Here is a 21,639-nt window from a genome sequence, read left to right on the forward strand (position 1 = left end):
TTAGCCTAGATCTAGGCATTATAAACACCCCTATTTAGTCATGCAAAATCACCTTTTTTGTGAGATGTCATTGAACAGTTTCTGGAAACTTTGAAGTTAACACCATTTTAGCAAATGTTTCTGCCTATCTTCCTTTCTTGCAGTTTTATAAGCAGTAAATGTGCACATAAAAATCCAAATTTCTACCCACGCAAAACCCCTCCTCTCCAGGGAACTGTTGTGTTGGCTTCTGATTATTGCAAACTGATTAAATGTCTGCCTGTGTGTTTCTCCCTGTTCTAGGCAAAGCACTGAACAAAACTGATCAACAGCAAATAGTCATCATCCATCTATGACTATTCCTTTAGCTGCCTTGCTGGCAATTAGTCCTCAAAATGCGAGATCTTCTCTTGGTTTGGGTATCCTCTCAGACACAAAGGAGTGAGATGTAGCAAAGCTTTGGTCCTCTGTCAAGGGCAGTGGAAGTCCTACACGTGTTATTACTGACATACTGAAATTTTGCTATTCTGGTGAATATTGCGATGTGCTGGTAATGTTGCAGATTTCTCAGCCTGCTGGTGAAAAGCCACTGGGACGCTTTTGGTTGATGCCTATAGGAGTCTGTTTTAATATGGTGGGAACATGGCCTTCCTGTTAGGAGGTGCAGAGCCCACCAGAGCACTCAGCTGAAGGAGGAAGATGCCTGACCCCTCCCTCGTACTGCCCTGGGATGCTGCAGCTTCCCAGCCAGCTAGACACAGGTATGGAAAGAAAGCGTATACATGCATATAGTCTGCATCACTACCCTCCGCCCCCTCCAATTACTTAAACATTAAAAATTTAAAACAAATGTGTTTTACATTTTAGTCTCTTTATTGCAATATAGGTCGATGTAGTACATACAGAATTAATATAAAAAGACATCTGAAATGAAGACTTTCAAATGGAAAATCATTTAAGCAAAGATTATATTACAGTAACAGATATGAAAGTGAAGTCTTTAATATGATTCTGTCTAGGACAAAGGGCTGCCTGTAGTAGGTATATCTCCTTTTTTCTCCAAAATTCAACAGAAGATGTATGTTCCAACCACAGGTTAGAATAGCAGTGCTATTCTTGCAATGTGGATTTTAATTTGGACAGCATGGATTTAGCCCCAGGCTCCCTGTCAGCTGCTATTCCAACTTAACTCCCAAGTTGCCTTGCTACTTTAGCCCGAATTAGTCAAATTGGTTGAGGCAGCCCAAAATGAGAACACACCTTTTTTGTGGAATAGATGTCCTCATTCCGAAGCAACTAAAAGTCACTGAATACTACCAAGACATTCTCAGTTTTATTTTAGTCTCTAAATCCAGCCTGGACAATTGTAGCCTTCGGAGGCTTTATCTCTTGCTTTTTAAAAAATCTTCTATAGACAGTCGAGAAAGGAAAACAGAAACTCCCACTAGCCACTTGAAAAGTGCACTAGTAAGAAAATCTATTAACTGCTCCTCTTATCTCACTCCTTCGGAATCAGATACGTTCCTGGGAATTACTGTGTGTGCTGTGTGTACAGCAGAAGTTCAATCTCAGAAACTGGAAGATTGTAACAGGTAATGCTATACCAGAGTTAGAAAGGCAAAAATTGGGGTGAAGTTAGAATTCAGCATAATAATATCTATTGTTATGAATGTCACTTAGCTCTCATCTTAAGTCAGAAACCTCACAAATAATAGGAATTTTTATGTTGGTTCATATGATTACATTGTAGTGAGGAGTGATTACAGTGTGATTTCAGCCAGCCTACAGTGGCGTTGCTAAAGGGAGTACTTCCCCCACCCCTGCTTTCGTCTGCGTGTTCCCATGCCCTTCCTTGTTTGGACAAGAGCAATTACGTGATTGCATGAAGATGCAGATCAGGGATCAGTTCTGATCTGGCGGAGAAGTTTTTGGTGAGGGAATGGGTTAAGTCTTGATTCTCAGCTGGTTCTGAGTAGCTGCAGCTCACGGCACCACTGGATGGTGCCGACAGAGCAGGGGCTCAAATCTATGGCTCAAGTTTAGGAGAAGAGAGAGAAACCCTTTCTTTTGGTAGGTGGTTGATTTTGGATTGGCTTAAGCTAGCTACAAACCCATACCTGTAGAATATGACTTGAGGGTAGAAGAGGCAAAAATGTCCTTCATTTACGGTACATGCTTTTAGCACATACTTTTCCCAGGGCTGGTTGAGAAGGCATGGAAAAAAAGTTACTGTTTCATCCTCTCTTAACTGGAGAACCCCCGTTGCTGGGTCTGAGGCCACTGCTGATCCAGAGGTTATGGCTGCATAAGGTAGCAAAGAACGAAGCCTGACGTGAAAGGTGAAATCAGAAAAATTAAAAATCTAAAATCTGTTAATTAACTAGATTTCTTCTCTACAGCAAATCACACTCACAATGTAGAGATATATAGAAACTTATTACTTTAGATATATGCTACTGCCAGTGGGATAGGAAAGTGATTTACAGTATGGAAGCAAACGTGATGATAATTTCCATTTTACTCCCTTTATATCTACCTTTTCTTTTTTTTTTTTTTTTTTTTTTTTGGGGGGGGGGTGGGGGGTGGGGAAAGAGAGGAAACTCTGAAAACAGCTTCCTGTCCCTTCAAAACCCCCAACCCACTATGCCACCTGTCATTTACCTAAGAAAAACCACAATGAAATGTCTGTGCTGTGTGCTGCTTGCAGCCTGGTTAAAACAATCATCTGTAGCTAGTTTGAGATGACTGTGCCTGTGGGTCCCGTGTACTAAGAGCAGATATAAGGCCAAAGAGCTTACAAATTATTGGAAGATAGGTGGCTGGGTAGAGAGCTCCTCTCTGTTTGAGAGAAAAGCTGCAGCATGAGCTTTTATAAGGCATCAGAGAAGCTGGTGTCTGCTGGGAGGGTGCTTTCTGAATGCCACCACTTGAGGAGAAGCTGCAGTTGAGGCTTGTCCTCAGCTACCTGACACAAATCCGTGGGAAGGCAGCTTTCATTGGTTTCTCATAACTGCTTCTCAATGCAATATCTTTTCTAGTTCTTAAGTGGCTTCTTTTGATGGGTGAAACAAATGTTACCACAACTTTTACCCAAGCTTACTGTGAAAATCTATACAGATCGTGAATTTTGGTTTGACATAAGTTCCTCAAATGACCCTGCTTTCTGTAGTGGCCCTAAATAATATTTAGATGCAGGGTTAGGCTTACATCTGAACAACTTTACCTTTTTTTTTTCTTTTTTATTTTCTTTTTTTTCTGGGTGACATGTTTGTCTACAGGATCTGTCCTTTAACTAAACAGAAATAATGATCTTTCCTTTTGCTCTCTGTCCCTTATCTTTCAATATAAATACATTACCTACAAGAAAGTTACTCCCCAATTGCAGCAGGGCAATGAGCTCCAGTGGACTGGGTCTTTGTCTCACATAGGGTTTTTCTTTTTTTTATATTACTGGCAAATCTGGTGGACTCTGCTAATTTTATCATGATGTGACTCTGAGACATAAATTGAACTTGCAAATCCCCGTGTAAGATTTAAGCACATGCTGCGGCACACCTGGGGAGGTCAGGCATACAACTCATGCTACCGATACCTGTTCACAGACACAGGCTAAGTGCTTTACTTAAAAAAGATGGTACAAAATTGTGTTTCCTTTCTTCTCCCTATCTGTGTGTATGCACGTATTTGTGCTAATTTATGGGCACACATGTTTGATAACATTTTCTTTCATCCCGCTGGTGATTGTATATATATTTTCTCTTTTTCCCCCTCTGTTTCCCCCTGCCCCTGGCAATTCAGGCTCTCAGTGGGGTTTAAAGCACCTGCCTGGGAGCAGGACCTGGCCATCAGGGCAGGCGGCGCAGGATGCTCCACTGTCCGGGCGCTGCCTGTGGGAGACTGGCTTCAGAGAAGAAGAGCACCTATTACAGTTTCAACTTGTCAGGTTTTAGGTTTTCATTTACCGGCTCTCAATTTTCCATCTAATTTTCTGATGATACTGAACAAACACATTTTGGTAGAAATACCTGTTGGAAAGGCAGAGCAATTTGGTGTCTAGGATAAAATTTGTTTCCACATGCATCTGCCTTCCTCAGAAAGTCTCAGCTCACTTACAAACAGGAATTGATGATACTTAGAAACATCTCTGTTAGCAGATCTAAAAAATGTTGCGAACTCCTAACAACAACACTTATTGACCAATATTGCCATTTGATCCCTGCTAGAATTGATCCTTTGAAGTTCAGTGAGGTATTATTTCTGTCATAAGTATCTGCACATACAGAGACCAGGGATTTTTCCCTGAAGGAGGTAGGAGACATTCCTGCTGATGCAAATGTGTCAAAAAATATAGAAACCCCTGTCTTTTTTGGGAATGATTCTGTGCCTTGCAGCTCAGTGAGTCCGTGTACTGGCGAAGTGGTTGTTTTTCCTTGCTATTTTCAACTCTCCTCTCTTGAGGCTGGAATTGCAGCCTGAAGGAAGTTCCTCAGCTCAGTACTGCTAATCTCTTACCAACAATTTCAAACAAGTAAGAAATGCCCTAATTTACAGAGGGGAAAGACCTGTTGCCATGAGAATAATTAATTGCTGTTGCGAAAAAATATATTTATTAATAAGGCTACCTTCACGTATTAATTACCTGATTTTAGACTATTTGTCTTTTCTGGGATATGAATGTTTATAAATGCAATTGAAACACATAGCACACAGAGTATCAGAAGTCATTGGTATGCTGGTTAGAAGCCAGAGTACAGCATGGAAAAAGTAGTTTTCGTACATGAGCAAACATATCTCTCAATTTGTTTTTCCTCTTCGTTATGAAACGTTCATCACTGGATACAGAATTTTCTTAGGAGTGTGTTGTGCAAAATTGTTGGTGATTCTTCAACTCAATTTGTAGTCTGCAGGGTCTGGAAAAGATTTCTAATGAGGGAGAAATTTAGTTCCATTCAAAGAGAAACATTGAAAAGGGCTGTTCAAAGTTTTGGTAGCTGGAGTGTTATTCCTTTAGGCATTTCTGTTAATAAAACATACTCGTGTTGCATTCCTTTCATTTCCAGGGTAGCCTGGAACTCTCCTCTCAGAAATGCTGCTCTGCCAAACGCCTCTCTAGTCCTTACCACAAATCTGACTCTTCCTGTTGATTATCCTGCTCAGAGCTTTAATACCAAGGCATATAGCCCAGCTGTGATCTAGAAGATCACATTTCTTCTGTGATCCATTTCTTTTGACTTGGAAACCATCAGTATCACTTGAAATATTTCAACTGAATTCAGTGGATATTGAAGCAGATTCTAAATATCCAGCAAAGCATCTACCCCAAAGTCGTCTTCCCTGAGATATGTTGATAGGGGCTGAATGCTTACTAAAGCATTAGGCAACAACACAAATAATCAGCAGGGAATAAGGGCAGATGCACAGGCAATTAGGATCAGTCTTATAAATTTATTAATGTAATCTGCAGATTATACCAATTTGTGAGAAATAGAAACACTAGTGAGAAAAAAAAAAAAAGAGAAAGTTCAAATACAACTGGTTCCCAGAGAAAATTACTAATAATAAAGGCCTTGGTGGAAAATATACAGACAGAAAATAGATCAAGGATTTAACTTAAAAAATAAGTACATAGACAAAGAGGCAAACAGTTGAGGTAGTAAAAGCTCAGATGAAGGGAAAGCCCAAGATGCTGCCTTGAAAAGAGCTGGAGGTAACAGGGAGATCTAGAGGTGACACTGAACAGCAAACGAGACATGACTTTGCCTCTCATTTATATATTATGTGGTATAGCAATAAAAGAGATGAGAACTACCTTTAGGCTATCTGAAGATATGAGGGAGAAGTGAGAGTCCCTCTCCCTGTGTGACAAGGCAGAAACTATTTCATTAAGCTCTGAGCATCTTGTTACCAAAAATACATTATCAGAATGTGATCGGACGAGAGAGAAAAACCAGCAAAAATAGTGAACAAAGAGAACTGAGCATACCAAGCTTGACTGAATGATAATTAAATGAGTGCCATAATAATCGGTATTGGAAAGGGTTAAGTGCTGAGAAGGAATGTGATGAGAAGTAATGACATGAAATTAAAGAAAGAAAAATTAGATGTAGTATTATGAATAATTTGAACTGAACAGACTGAGCAATTGTGGGTAAAAGAGAGATTTTGGCCAAAGACACCAGGGAAAACCCTCATTTTTACACATTTTTAATGTCCACAGAACAGACGGAGTCAGGCTTTTAATGTCTCACTTAAAAGATGCATGCAGATGGTGTTTTTTCATGCATTTGAAAAATGAATTTCTACATTTTGATTATGTTGTCATTAGCAGTAGCCTTACTCGGTAATTAGGAAGCTGGTTCCTAGCATGTGTGAGAGAGAGATATATTGAGAAAGGAGGATGTTATCTCTTTGTTTCCACAGGGATATAATTAAATGCAACCAACAACATCATCAAAACAGTAGAAGAAATTCAAACAATAACTACACTAACTGGAAATGGCTTATTGTTCAGTGAAAAACAGCTGATCTTCATCAGAAAAGGCCACACGATTTGCCAGTACTCACTCTGGCCAAGAAAGAAAAGGAAATTCCATGAGAAAAGGGTTTTCCCTGCAGTAAATGCAGAATCTTTCCTAGGTAAGTAACTTTGAATTAATATCAATTAAGAAATAAAGATGAGAGTTTTTCTTTCATTCCTAGGTAACTTTTTAAAATAAGGCAGAAAAAGCCAAATATCATGAAACCTGCTGTGTGGCGTCAGAGGAGAAAGCAAGAGGAGAGCGCTCTGAAAGTATTTCCTCGCTGGAAAGCAGCTGCTCCTTCAGGAACGGCGTGTTCAAGCATCAGCGAGGAACGAGGCCCGCCTGCTGCCTACTCTTTCCACCGAGCAACCTTTTCGTTCTCAGAAAAGAAAAAAACAAAGAAAAACCAACCCTGAACTCCTATGCACCCTTGGAAAGTGAAACAATGAGTTTCTCTCCATGACACATTTGTTCCAAGCCACAGACTGCATGCGTGATTTTTGTTATTGTCATTCTCAGCTTTAGAACTACACGTGTTTTACGGTAGGTGAGTGTCTGTATCTCTTACAGCATGTATTAAATATGCAGTTATACTGCTAAATATTTCAAATGTACCAAAACACGTCCAGGGCTTTACCCACCAACCTTCACTGGTGCAGAGGAGCTCCCAGTTTGGGAGGCTGGAGCGCCACGCTCCTGCTCGTACCTCTCTGGAGCTATTATTCTTAGTGCCTGGAGGTTGAGTCTCCAGGCAAGATACCAAGCATGCCTGGAGAGACTGCTGCTATAAACAAGAAATCATCGAAGCATGCAAGTCTCTGTCTTCGCTACCTCTTCCTGAATTATTGTGGTCCTTTCCGTACATCCTCATTGCTTTCTAGTTATCTTCCCTTCAATATATGAAAGAGCTGCTGACAAGGATCGCTGTACTTCCTGCCCTAACCTTTTTACCTCTCAATTCACCAAATCCCTTTAGTAGTTTTTCAATCTTTTTCATCAAATTCAAAAACCTGTCTTCATATTGTCTAGGCTACCTGTAATATGATTCGTACATCTCTCTCTTAATTTGCTTGAAAATTCTATTTCTGACTTTCCATTTTCATCCTTGTCCTTTCACCCTGCTCCTCCCTGCATCTGCTTTTTCCACTTTTAGTTTCAGACTTTCTTTCTCATCAAAACCCGTTTTTTTTTTACTGATCTGTGGGACATCATCTCTTCCCCTTAAAGTCTTTCCTTTAATTGATCCCTTGTGTAGTTAACTGAGAGTTTTCTATGCTTCTCCAGTTACAGCTATTTGTATTGTGGGCTCCTCACAAGCCCCATTCTCTGGGGAAAGGACTGGCTTTTCCTCCATTTCTGGGTTTAATACTGATTTGGCTGCAACTTACTTATGGGAAGAGGTCTTTGGCAGGCTGAAGTTTGGCCATAGGGAGAAAAAAGGATCGGACTGTGCCTAAGTATAAACATAATGGTGGAATTTCCTAGAATTTTTCATGGGCTACTGGTTGGACCAAGAGCTAAATGTTTGAAGTAAATCTAATAATACTGTCCACTCACCAAGACCGTGTGCATCAGCCAGCTGCACATTGGTTCCTCTTTTGAAAAGCCTCAAGTAATTGTGCTGGAGAAAAGCTTTGTTTTAGTTTGAACTTTTAACACTGTGGCGTTGGGAAGCAGAGGTCATCTTCTATAAAATTGGCTGATTGCTTTCCTTCGCTGAGGAAATCAATGGTATTTTAAAAGTAAACTGCGCTGAACATAGGTGTTGCAGCATGAATCTCTTTTTTTTGCTTGAGTTGCCACAGCAACATAAAATTTCCTTTCCCCTACGTTAGCTTCCCTAAAATATACTTCACAAATTGTCTTTGAAAAAAAAGGCCTTATATCATGCTGACAAATTGTGCTGTTTGCTCTCTTAGTATTTGGTCTTCTGTGGAGTTAGGATTATTAGAGCAAAGCTACCTGATGCGCAGAGAATGCAGCTTTTACAAATTCAACCTTAAGTAAAAGGATGGAAATGAAAAGCTGAAGCTGAATCAGTTACTGTCTCTGGGCAGGCTGGAGGCCCAGCAAAACCTCCGAGTAGTCTGGCGGTACTCCTCAGGGTCTGGTGTGACTGTGGGTTAGACAACCCCTGCCTATTCCCAGCATTCAGAAGACAAGCAATGACCTGTTGGATATATTATTAGGGGATATGCAATGGCTTTAAGAAGGGCTTCTTTCATGCTTTTCTCTCACACCTTTGCAAGAGCGGAAGCAGTTCCAGCAGGCTTTGAATTAAGTATCAAGTATGTATATAAAAAAATATATAAAAAATATTTTAAAATATCTGGGTGAAAATGAATTTGTCTTAGTCATCCTTTGTTGAAGGGGTTATTAGGCTTAGAATAATCATTAAATTAATTATTTGTGAGGTTTCAGAATAGATTGATAAGATAGATAGTCCCATTTGTTGAAAAAAAAAAAAAAATTCATGTCTGTCAATAGCGTCACCACTCTTTCCAGTGCCCCTCATCATGGGGGGCATCTCGAGAGGTAAGAATAATTCTGCACTTTGCCAGCTGACGCTGCAGATTTAGCAGCGATGGCTGTGCTCCACGGCAATAGGGTTTAACTGCAATCACATATGTTTGCGTACCTCAAAAGGCCAATGAATTTTCAGCATCTACATGGACTGTGCTGACTGTTGGGCCTCACTGAACTTTTCTGCACATTCCTTTTTTGAGCAAGTGTTTTCATGAGGTTAGGAGGGAACGTCAGTCTGAATATACAGAAAGGTGGGTGACCAAGGGAAGTAACCGTCTTCATCTGTGAGAAGCTTGTAACAGCTTGTGGTCATGTCTATTTTTGAACCACAGAAGTTGTAAATAAAGCCTAGCTTAGCCTTGAAGAAGGTAGATCTGCTGACATGGAACAATAACAAAAAAACACAAACCAAACCTAATCACCTATACAGAAAACTTGGTAAATAAAATTGACCTTCCCCACTACCGCTGTCATTTCTGCTTACCTTCTTGCCATGCTGTACATGAGCATCTCTAGCAGTAGTAAGGACAGAGGAGGAAAGGTTGATTTTATTCTCTCTGATGATAAATAGAGCACTTAATAGATGACAAATTGGGGAATATTGAATCTCTAGAGACCTAATCAAATGTGAATCAAGTCAGCCCCCAGTGAGCACAGGATAAAATGCCAGCTGGTGCGTGGCCTTTCTGTTCCAGCTGGTATTTTATCCTTTGCAATGGATTGTGATCAGTTTTAATGCAGCTAATACTTGTGTTTAAATAAATAAATAAAAACTCCAACAATGCCAAAATGGAAAAGTACTATAATATTGAATAAAAGTGGAATTGTTAAGCATTTAGCTATCCTAGAGAACTGAAGAGAGAATTACAGTGCCAGTCTTGCATCTGAATTTCCATGAGAACTTTATGCCTGTACCATAATGAGTTAATTTTGACGGAATCCAGCATGGAAGCAGGATTCTATAGTTGGTATAGAAAAATTCTATTAAGTAACTATTTTCTCTCCTTTTTCTCAAGGGAAATAAATTTCAAGACACTTATGATTTTCATATAGTCTTACTATATCATTTTGGCTTAGATAAGTTATAGAGAAATTGATGTAATGTTGGATAATGTGTCTTGTGTGGTAAAAACCCCTAAGTGCACGCACACACACTTGCGTATATGCATACCCAATCTTTCAGTAAAACACTTGCCTAACAATGCTTTTCTCTTGGGATTTTATTGTGATTTATGAAAATGAATGTGTTACATGTGTAACATCTGTAAAGGAATAAAAACTATCATTTATTGTGAATGCAGATAAACAGTCCTATGGAAATAAAACCCAATGTTGTGCCAGTTTCAAGCACAATAGAAACGAAGAAAGCTTTTCTTTAAAATCTGTTGGAAAAAGACAGTGTCAGCCCTTAGCAAGACTTTTTCCTAGTTCCTTTCATCACCGACTGACTTATAGTTAGCTTCTCTAAGAAGCATTAGATTTTGACAAAATCTTTCCAGCTTCTATTTTTTAAACCATGGTAAATTATTTCAGAACAGCTCCTTACATGTAACTGTACAGTTATCTGCTCTGTTCTAAAAATATTGTAAATCTGAAGTACTGATTTTGCATTCCCTGAAACCATCTCTGAGCCACACAGAACCTCGCAGAAGTTAATAGGTTTGACCTAGAATTTCAGGAGCCAAGAGTGGAAAATGAATATCATTAGAAAGTCTTGAAAAACACATATCTCATTTCAGAACAATGAAAACATTTTTGTTGTTTTGGAGCTGGCTAGAAAGGGAAAGAATTATGAATATATTCTAGTGATTTTGGGGACCTTTTGCATTTTCCAACATTTAAAACTGTTTTATTCTTTTAATAAGAAATAAATTCCCAAATGCACTTACAAAAAAGGCTTTACATGCGACCATTCAGATGGATCCCTTACTGACAACCCTCCCTCTTCCTTCTGAAGGCAGGCTCTCTTACTGCTTATTTCTTAAATGCTAATAATGTGATTTGTGATGCTCACCACAAATGGGATGCAAGGTGAAATCCAGGTCCCTTTCAAGTCAATATCAGAAGATCCCACTGATACATCTAGGTGGTATAAACAGAAAAACTAACATAAATGGCAAAGCTAGTTCTTACAGAAGACCAAATCAAAAGAAGTGTTTTTACATCTAGTGAAAGTACACAATGAGAATCACCTGGTGCTTTGACAAAGGTTAATTTGTTATTTTTCACAAGCTGCATTTAGGGTCACTGGATCCAATTCTTCTGGCCACTACAAAAGACACGCTTGCCCTCCTCAAAGAGGGGAAATTAAATAAATTGAACTCAAAGAGAGACAGATAGATAAAACACTAATGCTGCTACTAAGTCATGGTCTCAAAATAGCAATTTTTTTTATATTCTAGGAAAATTGTTTCTGACTTTCCTTCATGTGTGCTGTCCATAGGGCAAATACATTAACTTCTGATAGTGCAGCATGTGGGACTTTGCAGGCATTTCAAGTGTAGAGCTTGACATGCTAAAGTGACTCTTGGCAGCCTCTTGGAGGGGAAGCTAAAAAAAGAAATGCAGTAGGTTGTGTGAGTAGTCCCTGGCTTACTACAATATTCTTTAAAACCGTATTAAAGTGATGCAATAATATGCTATTGGACATAGTTTCTTGGTGTCTGATGTCATCTTAAAATTTCTCAGGGGAAAAAAAGAGGTTGAGTGAGATGGCGAGACAGAGACGGAGCACCATGTGTTTTTACAACGCAGCATCCATTATACATGAGTAAAATAGCAGCCGCTCAGCTGCAATCATGGTAGGCATGACTGCTCCTCTTATAAACTCATATTTCATTTATTCATTTCATCTTTCATTCCAAGACCCTGAGCCTCCACACATTTCTCTGCAAGTATAACTATGCACCTGAATAGTTACGGTGACTTCAGAAGGGATTACTCACATGAAGAAATTTAAGCATGAGAATGGAGTGTTTACAGGACCGAGGCCAAAATCTGCAGATAGCTGAGCTGGGAAAATTGGCATTAGTATAGTAATGTAAACATTCAAATGTAGAAACAGAAATGCAGACTACAGCATTCCTTTCTATATCCCTTTGGCAATTCCTGACTTCCTTTGCCTTTTCCATGCTGCAAACTGAATGTTGGATGAAAGCTTTGGTCCTGATTCATGGATAGGGGAAATAATACTCCCATTGCTTGCAATGACACTTCAATGAGTTCTGGTCTTTTTTCTCTAGGTAAATTGTGTATATGTTTAAAAAATATACTTTGTCGGCGACATGGACAGTGGGATCGAGGGCACCCTCAGCAAGTTTGCCGACGACACCAAGCTGTGTGGTGTGGTCAACACGCTGGAGGGAAGGGATGCCATCCAGAGGGACCTTGACAGGCTGGAGAGGTGGGCCCATGAGAACCGCATGAAGTTCAACAAGGCCAAGTGCAAGGTCCTGCACGTGGGTCGGTGCAATCCCAAGCACGACTATAGGCTGGGCGAGGAATGGATTGAAAGCAGCCCCGAGGAGAAGGACTTGGGGGTATTGATTGATGGGAAGCTCAAGATGAGCCAGCAGTGTGCGCTTGCAGCCCAGAAATCCAACCATGTCCTGGGCTGCATCAAAAGAGGTGTGACCAGCAGGTTGAGGGAGGTGATCCTGCCCCTCTACTCCCCTCTCATGAGACACCACCTGGAGTACTGCGTCCAGCTCTGGGGGCCCCAGTACAGGAGAGACATGGAGCTGTTGGGGCGAGTCCAGAGGAGGGCCATGAAGCTGATCAGAGGGCTGGAGCACCTCTCCTGTGAGGACAGGCTGAGGGAGTTAGGATTGTTCAGCCTCGAGAAAAGGTGGCTCTGGGGAGATCTAATTGTGGCCTGCCAGTACCTGAAGGGGCCTACAGGAAAGCTGGAGAGGGACTGTTTATCAGGGAGTGTAGTGACAGGACAAGGGGTAATGGGTTCAAGCTGAAAGAAGGTTGATTTAGATTAGATGTTAGAAAGAAATTCTTTACTGTGGGGGTGGTGAGACACTGGAACAGGTTGCCCAGAGAGGTTATGGATGCCCCCTCCCTGGAAGTGTTCAAGGCCAGGTTGGATGGGGCTTTGGGCAACATGGTCTAGTGGAGGGTGTCCCTACCCATAGTAGGGGGGGTTGGAACTAGATGACCTTTGGGGTCCCTTCCAACCCAAACCATTTTATGATTCTATGATTCTATAGTTTTTTTCTATGGAAGCAAGTATGGCTAGTACATTTATTGAAAGACTGAAGGTTAACCTGTTTTTTTGTGTTCCTTTTTTCTCTCACCACCAGGCAAAAAGTGCATTAAGAAACATACAAGAAACCCAGAATATCACACTGTACCACTCACCTGATCATAGACTGGATGCTGCGTGCCACTGTGTTCACTTTCCCTTCACCATGTTCATTAACATTAACAAATAATAATTATGTTAGCAAGATTGTCCTTATGCTAAGTTGTGGGATAACTGTTCATTAAAAGAGAGGTGGAATATTTCTTCATGTTTTTATGAAATCATGAAGGCTCCAACACTGTTAAGCAAACTGCAGAGATGCTCAGTGAGCAGCATTAATCTGAAGGAGGGTAGATTAGGATTAGATATAAGGAAGAAATTTTTTGCTGTGACGGTGGTGAGGCACTGGAACAGGTTGCCCAGAGAGGTTGTGGATGCCCCCTCCCTGGAAGTGTTCAAGGCCAGGTTGGATGGGGCTTTGGGTAACCTGGTCTAGTGGAGGGTGTCCCTGCCCGCAGCAGGGGCGTTGGAACTAGATGAGCTTTGAGGTCCTTTCCAACCCAAACCATTCTACGATTTGGAAAGCTGGAATTTGCTCCATTGCACTGTAGTTCTGGTTTGGGGTGTGTGGTTCCCCCCCCCCCCCCCCCCCCATATTGGAAGAGTAGGAACCTCTGAAAGCACCAGAGTTTTACATTGCTTCAGTCAGCTTAATTACTGGAACATGCGTTTGGTTTCAGATCAATTGCTATAAGGAGTAAATGTCACAAGAAAATTGATATACATGACAATTTATTTCCTTAGACATCTGTAAAATGCTACACGCTTTGCAGATTGAGATGCAACATTTGGCTCACATTAGGACTGGAAAGCCAAGGTGTAACAAGCATTGGTTCAGTTGTTCAATAATAATTTTTTCCATGCAATGAATCCTCCTTATCTTTCATTAACTGCCAATCAGGCTCTCCAGCTGTCATGTGCCAAAATATATTCTTGGTTATTAGCATTAAAGCTACTGTTAAAATTCAGACTGAGACATGCAGGAAAATGCCTTTTCCCAGAAAAAGACATTTTTACTTCTTCCTACTGGAAAAACTATTTGAGAAAGTGTACTCACATTTCAAAGATATGTGAAGTGCTGTGAGACTGATCAGACTGAAGCTCAATAACCACAAGGCTGCTATGCACAGAATAGAGCAATATGAGGTGCTTATGCTTATTCTATAGAAATAACTGTTTGGCACATTATGTATATCTATGAATCTGTTCAATACTCCAGTAGAGGTGCTTATTTGACATAATTTGATAGGATTAAGTGCTAAAGAAATGTTTTCTGTCTAATTGTTTTCTAGAAAGGTTCAAGTGGTTCTAACTTTCGCAAACTGTTTCCCTTATTGGTGAAGGAAGAGGATTCTGGAATCAAAGAACAAGCAGCAGATCACGTGAGAAGACATGACTGTCTCCACTGCCTCCTATTTGCTGTAGGCATTTCTCTCTCTCCTGTATGAGCATCAGTGTGTAGGAAGCTAGACATGTAGCAGTCAGTGGTCTGTCTGGAGCTCCTGAGGTGTTTGACCTGCAGCAGCCCTTGGAGGGGGGAATGCCAAAAGCATGAAGCGGTGGGACCGTAGGAGACATGTGGATGCTTCCTGGTATCTGCGCCCTGCTGAAGTGCCTACATTTCCCACTCTTTGACCTGCCCTGAAAATAAGCTGTGCAAGGCTGCTAAGCTAGGACAGAGCTGCAAAGACAGTCTGAAAGGCAGGAAGGGTTAAGACTAAACCCTACGGAAGAGTCCACGTTCACAGTGCAACAAAGGAAACTTTACTATAAGTAAAGCCTGGGGCAACCATGCAAGATGAAAGTAAGGCTGAGCTAACTTTTTCTTCTGGTCAGTTCTGTTTCTCCAAAGTATAATAATTAAAATTGACATGCACGTGACTGTGCGAGGAAACGCTGATAAATTTCTTGGAACACAAAGTTCTGTTTTATTGTTGTATTTCATTAACCAACTCCATTTTTTGAAACACAGAAAGAGGGATGCAATTACTTTGGGTGTCAAAAAGAAGTTAGTGGTGATATTCGTAGATGTTTTTGTTAAGAATTTCTCTGACAGTTCGGTTATCTGTTGTGAATACTGAGTTTCAAAGAGGAGGGGCAGAGAGGGAGAAATTTACATTTGGGTGCCCCTTATAAATCTTAAATACAATCCTCTTGATGCTGATTTTCCTGTTTAACAAACTGTCTCATTCATCAGAGCTCTGTGGTGAAAGTAGGAAGGGAAAATCATTAGCAAACACAAGAGAGGATCAGAATCAATGACAGCACACAAGAAGAAAATGATTGCTGACTGCTTTTATGCCTGAAGTTTCTAGCTTCCTTTGGCTTACGCAAATTTGGACCACAAATCCCATTGTTTGAATATTGCACGCTATTTCATGGAGGTTCTGCCTCCCTCTGCTTCTTTTATGTTAGACCTTTGAAAATGGAAGGATGGGGACATGCAACAGTTTAGAAAGGCTTGGAAAGTTTTTAAATCTGCCTTTATAAGCTTCTTCTGAATGAGTTATTTCCACAACGTGGCTCTTTGAGGAGTGCAGAGCATTAAGTAGCACTGTCGTGTGCATCAGTAGTCATTTGAAATGCCAAGACCAAAGTTCAGCTTCTCAAGGCTTTTACTGGGCAGCTGATTACATCATTAAAATGTTCGGTGCAAAGCATGGACTTCTGTCTCCTTCTACACTATAGATGTAACTGATTGAGAACATTGTTATGCCAAGATTACCAAAATGCTTTTAGTTTGGAATATGAGTTTTAGTAGGTAAATAAGGAGGAAATTATTCCAAATTACTTGTTTCTGAAATGTGAAGCTTCAGTAGAGGTAAGGGATGGGATTCATGCTGCTAGACATTAAATATCTACAATATAGATGCCATCATCTGAGCTAATCTCCCTTATATCTCTTTCACGTCAGCTGGGAGAAAGAGGCTTTCTTTGGGCTCAACATCTATGTTAGTATGAGGTAAGTCAAACCGTCAAAGTGTCTGCTTCTCTCCATTGATTATTGAAGGAGCTTAGGTTAACTAGTTCAGTCAGTGCTATGGAGAGATTTTTTGGCCAAATGAATACCACCCAGCGTATCAATAATAAAAGTACCTTTACATTTCAAAAGGAAAAAGCAATAAATTCACGACAAAGGAGTGACTAATAAAACAAGACTCAATCTGGACTGTACTTTTAAGTAAAAGCAAATCTTACAAGCAAGGATAAATTAAGCAGCTTTAAAAATTTTAAATGGATTCACTAAAAAAGAAAGGTATAGCTGGTTCTGAATGAAATAGTTAAGGATTTCTAAAAATGGAATGTAAATCTTTCAAAGACATTCCAAATGATCTCTGTATTTTTGCCAGGATTCAGGAAAAAAAAAGGTTTGTGTTATATGACAATGTTAGTAAAGTTTAAAGAATTTTCTAGATGAACTCACAAGGGTGAAACAGTAAATCCACATTCAAGCTGTGTTAAAAAGCAAAGCCATTTCCCAAGAGTGGAAAAAACTCATATATCTTTTAGCTACAAGTAGAAAACTTGGATATTTTAAAACAAAAATCAGTAAGAAAAAATCCAATAAATGACTCACTTGCTCATTTTCCCTTTACATCTGATTTTTTTTGAGACTTTTGCCATGTCTGCACAGATTACTGCACTGTGAACACACCGGGGATGTTCACGAGGCTGGCGGCTGTACAGAGCAGCTCAGTGACTGCGAGGCGTCAAACAGCCCTTGGAGTTGGGAGGCTGCTGGGACGATGGGTGCTCAGGGACATCCATCCTAGTGAATCACCACTACGTATAGTACGGCACCAGATATATCTTGTCTTGTTTTGACAAAGGAGAATACTTAGGTGTTCCTAAATCACCCCTGGTGGCGTTCAACAGACGATGGAGTGGGAAGCAGCCATTGCCTTTATATACAGGATTGCTCCCATACATTAAGGCATGCTTTTTGGAGCTATTTGTGTCAGGGACTCACTTGTTATGCTTCTGTCTTAAGAATTTATGGAGAGCTGCAATTATAAGATTATCGAGCACTTCACAGCCTTTGGTTGTCATAAAACCTGTCTAGCAGATGACAAATGGAGGAATGGTGGGATAAATGTCTTGCCCACGATCAGGTGGTGGTGAGCAAAGCAATTGAGCCTGCCTGTCCTGAACACCAGGCACCGTTTTAGACTTGTCCCTGGAACCAGCCTCTCGTCCTTTAAGAGCTTCCATAATACAACATAGAATAATACGGACAATAAGAAATCTTTGGAGTTGTACTATTATTAAAAAAATAATTAATATAAACCCTGCCAGATGAAAAGTGAAGACCGTCATTTCTCTCTCGGCAAGGAAAGGGACTGTTTTAAAATGCGGCATTCTTGCACATAGCCTCACGTATGTGCAGTTCCTGTGCAAAAGGGGACAAGATTTTCTCAGTCAATCCTCCTTGCCATTCTGCTCCGTGGGAAATACAAAGGTTCACTCAGGCTCTGTCTTTAGGGAAAGGGTACGGTCTTCAGTACAGACACCCCAAAAGGTGTCCCGGGGGAATCTTATAATGAATAATAGTAATAAATTAGTACCAGTAAATCGATGGCAATGCAGGCAGATATACACAATATAACTCACAGTGTAGCATCTGAAATGGATATCGCATGGATTATTCAGTGACGAGTTGTGAAAAACATAGATTTTTGATGTGTCGCTTGTTTTGGGATCTAGTTGTGAACCCGAAAAAATGGTTAGATTTGTCAGGTATGCTCAACAGGACTTTTGCATTCAGTCACCTCCAGATGTAAGGTGTCCTAGGAAATGTAATGGAAATCAAAAGCTTCAGATTAATTTAAGGAGTCACGAACGGGAGTGTTTGGGTAAGCAACAGTAAATTTGCAAATGGACAGACGGTGTCATTTTATAGATTCGTTATCTAGGCTGAATATGCACGGTAATATATGCAGTACTTATATTTGTCTCATGAAGAAGTTTGGTCAAAAGCGAATCCACACCATAAAGGCTGAACTTCATTCAGATTAACACCTGTTTCAAACAATATTGAACATACTGAACATAGTGAACATATCCCCAACATATAGTAGGGCAAAAGGGTAAGAGAAAATTTCATTGTATGTAGTGGGAATATGGAGCTATATTTAGCAGACTTCACTTATTATGTATGTTGACAATCTTGGTGAAAGTGAGGAATCTTAATAAATGGGGTTTGCGTAGACCTTACAGGCCAAATTCTGCAGCTATTTAGACTGTTTCATATTCATAGAATTCAATAGGGTTGTGTCAGTGTAATTGAAAGAAGACTTGGCCTTAGGTATTTAAACTGTGATGCAAAGTATATTCAGGGAGAAAGAAGGATAATTTTTCCTCCTTAATTCCCAAAGCAATAAAGTTCTCTATTATAGAAGCCAGCCTCAGTTCTTAGGATGGGCTGCTGAACTTTAACATATGGGATAGTATTTGTTAAATATTTTGAGTACTTAAAAATCTATGTATTTAAACTTATGATTTTTCATAATGACCATTTGGCATGGCATCATCATTAGAAATTCATGTTTATGGCTGAGATATAGCAGATGACTTCAAAGGTGTATAATCAGTATAGGTTGCCAGCTAATGTGGAAAGTACAAAGCATGCAAGGAATTCCACACAAGAGGTTAGCAATGATCACCAGAAAGAAAAAAAAAAGGACTAAAACACAGAGTAGGTTCATCCTTGAAGCGTAAGAAAGATCCTGCAATGCACCCTTAAGAAATGCAGCCCAGACATTTCTGGTCCTCTCACTTCACTATCCCTGAGCATGAGATTAAAACTGTATGTATATACACATACACACATATGAACACACACACACAAACATACGTGCACACAGAATTTTTAACATTGCTTAAATGTTGCACTTGATTTTACTGCAAATAAGTAAAGGCAGTGGATGGGATGCTTTCTGGCGTAACAGCTACAATCCAGTGGAAGGAAAGCCATGGTGTCTGTAAGATACTGTTTGCCTTTTCGGTCCCAGGCTGCATTAGGTCTGGAGAAATGCCTCGCATGACATCCCAGCTAAGACACAGCAGCAGCTGCAGCTGCCACGTGGACAACAGCCATGACTGGAGCATCATGGTACCACCTCCTGCCCTGACATCAATACGTTCTTTTTTCTGAGTCTACACACTTTTACTCTGGGGTGTTTTGTGAACAGCCTGACAACTCCCTCGATGCTGCCTGTGATAGAGAACTAAGGGAACTCCCATAGGGTATTAAGTTCCTTGGCACTTCTGCTGCACCTTCGCCTGTTTATGTGGCATAAAGAAAAAAACTTCTTCTGTGTGACAACCCTATAAGCTTAAGAAGACTACCCTGCAGCCATTCAGGTTAGAAGTCAGTCCTCAGCTTTCACAGAAATTGGCTGTTTGCGAAATTACTATTACATCTGGTCACCTCAAAGCTACAAGCTGGTTGTGCAACATTCCAAGAGAAGAAATTCCATGTTTTCACGTTCTCACATCCCTAAATCCCATGTCTAGCACAGACAAAGTCCCTAAAATGTTTGTCCTGGTCTTGGCTGGGATAGAGTTGATTTCTTCCTAGCAGCTGGTATAGTACTGTTTTGGATTTAGGGTGAGAATCATGCTGATAACACACTGATGTTTTAGTTGTTGCCAAGCAGTCAAGGACCTTTCAGCTTCTCATACTGGCCTGCCAATAAGAAGGTGGGGGTGCCCAAGAAGCTGGGAGTGGACACAGCCAGGACAGCTGACCCCAACTGGCCAATGGGATATTCCATACCATAAGATGTCATGCTCCATATATAACTGGGAGGTGAGCAGGAGGCAGCATGGCTCAGGAACTAGCTGAGCATTGGCTCCGGGTGTTGAGCAATTGTGCTGTGCCTCACTTGTTCTGTATATTCTTTTATCATGATGATGATGATGATGATTGTCTTCCTTTTCTGTCCTGTCAAACTGTCTTTATCTCAACCCACAAGTTTTACCTTCTTTTGTGTGGTTGTTTTAGCTGCCTGCTGGGTTAAACCACAACATGTTTCTTAAAATAATAAAATAAAGGAAAGATGATCTGTAGTAAAATGCAGTAAAACACTGTGTTTCTGTATTGGCAGTGGTGGGTACTTCTCTTTGGCCATTGTCTTCTGTTAGGGTTTTATTCCATGTGTATGTGCTTCATAGCAGGTTATAACTACAGTAAGACTATAACAGAATTATCACATGAATTTTCTTCCATTTTTGTCTGGCTAGAAACTCTGCCAAAATATTATATGGCTAAGAAATGGCTGGACTAGAAATGACAATCCCATCTAACCCAACTTCCAGAAGAAAATTGTGAGTAGTGTTAAGCTTATGAAGAATGCTTCTGAGATTTCGTCAGCAAATCCTGACCTCTTGCATGAGGAGAAAGTAGTGAGCGTAGCAGGTAAATTAACAAAATAATATCACTTGTCTATACAATGACACCTATTCAGGCTGCGAGATTAGTGTGATGCAGTTTTTAATCTTGTCTACCAAAATACAGAACAAACTTAGATGTGAAACTTTTCTCCATATGGTCCTCAAATTAGGGAATAAATTTTTGTACAAGGATAGGCTGAAATTGGTCTGTTTGACTAGTGACTTTTCTTTTATTCTTTTAATTTGAACTTAAAAGGAGAAAAGTAGACAATAATAAAAAAGAGGGTTTCAGAGAAGTGGTGTCCTTTCCTTTGGGAACCATATCTTAGATTAATACCAAGATCAGATCATATTTGATTAATCATCTGAAAAATGTTTTTTGTAGTTACAGGAGGAAGGATAAATAGTGACATAAACTTAAGAATAGTCAGTTTTAAAAAGTGGAACAGTTGGAAATATTAATAGGCCTTGCGTGATCACTTTTTATAGCTCATTTGAGCAGTGTGTCTGCTGAAGTGCATACCAGCAACGAAGTCTTCAATACTACTTGAGTATCCTGCCATCTGACACAAAATCATTACAAATTAATGGAGGAGCTTGACAAAAACTCTGAAGAGAATACTATTGGCTATATTATTTTGTAATTATACAAATGTATGGAAGGAGCTCCAAGGACTTGCCAACAATAACTAACTCTCCTTCTAGTACTGCAGCATTAGTACACCCATTAGCCCTATTCGTCCATGTGAAAACAGACAGAGGGAATAAATAACCTTGTCTGTCACTTTCATAGGCTGGGAAGAAAGCAAAGAAAGTGCTTTGTTGTTTGTTTTTTTTTTTTTTTTTTTTTCTCCAAGACTCATTGGTTTGATTTCCTTTGGGCCAAAGTATTTTAACAAGGATGAA

At 40.1% G+C, this 21,639-nt stretch overlaps 1 long non-coding RNA gene across 1 annotated transcript; it reads left to right on the forward strand.

Annotated features, from left to right (window-relative positions):
* Nucleotides 1-549: 549 nt before the first annotated feature.
* LOC142600136 (uncharacterized) lies at nt 550-2,311 on the forward strand. Its single transcript, XR_012833593.1, has 3 exons — nt 550-740; nt 1,496-1,571; nt 2,178-2,311. It is a non-coding gene; the product is annotated as an uncharacterized LOC142600136 (long non-coding RNA).
* The last annotated feature ends 19,328 nt before the right edge of the window (nt 2,312-21,639 follow it).

The sequence above is a fragment of the Balearica regulorum genome, chromosome 1, assembly GCF_011004875.1.
Source record: "Balearica regulorum gibbericeps isolate bBalReg1 chromosome 1, bBalReg1.pri, whole genome shotgun sequence".
NCBI classification, from domain to species: Eukaryota; Metazoa; Chordata; class Aves; order Gruiformes; family Gruidae; genus Balearica; species Balearica regulorum.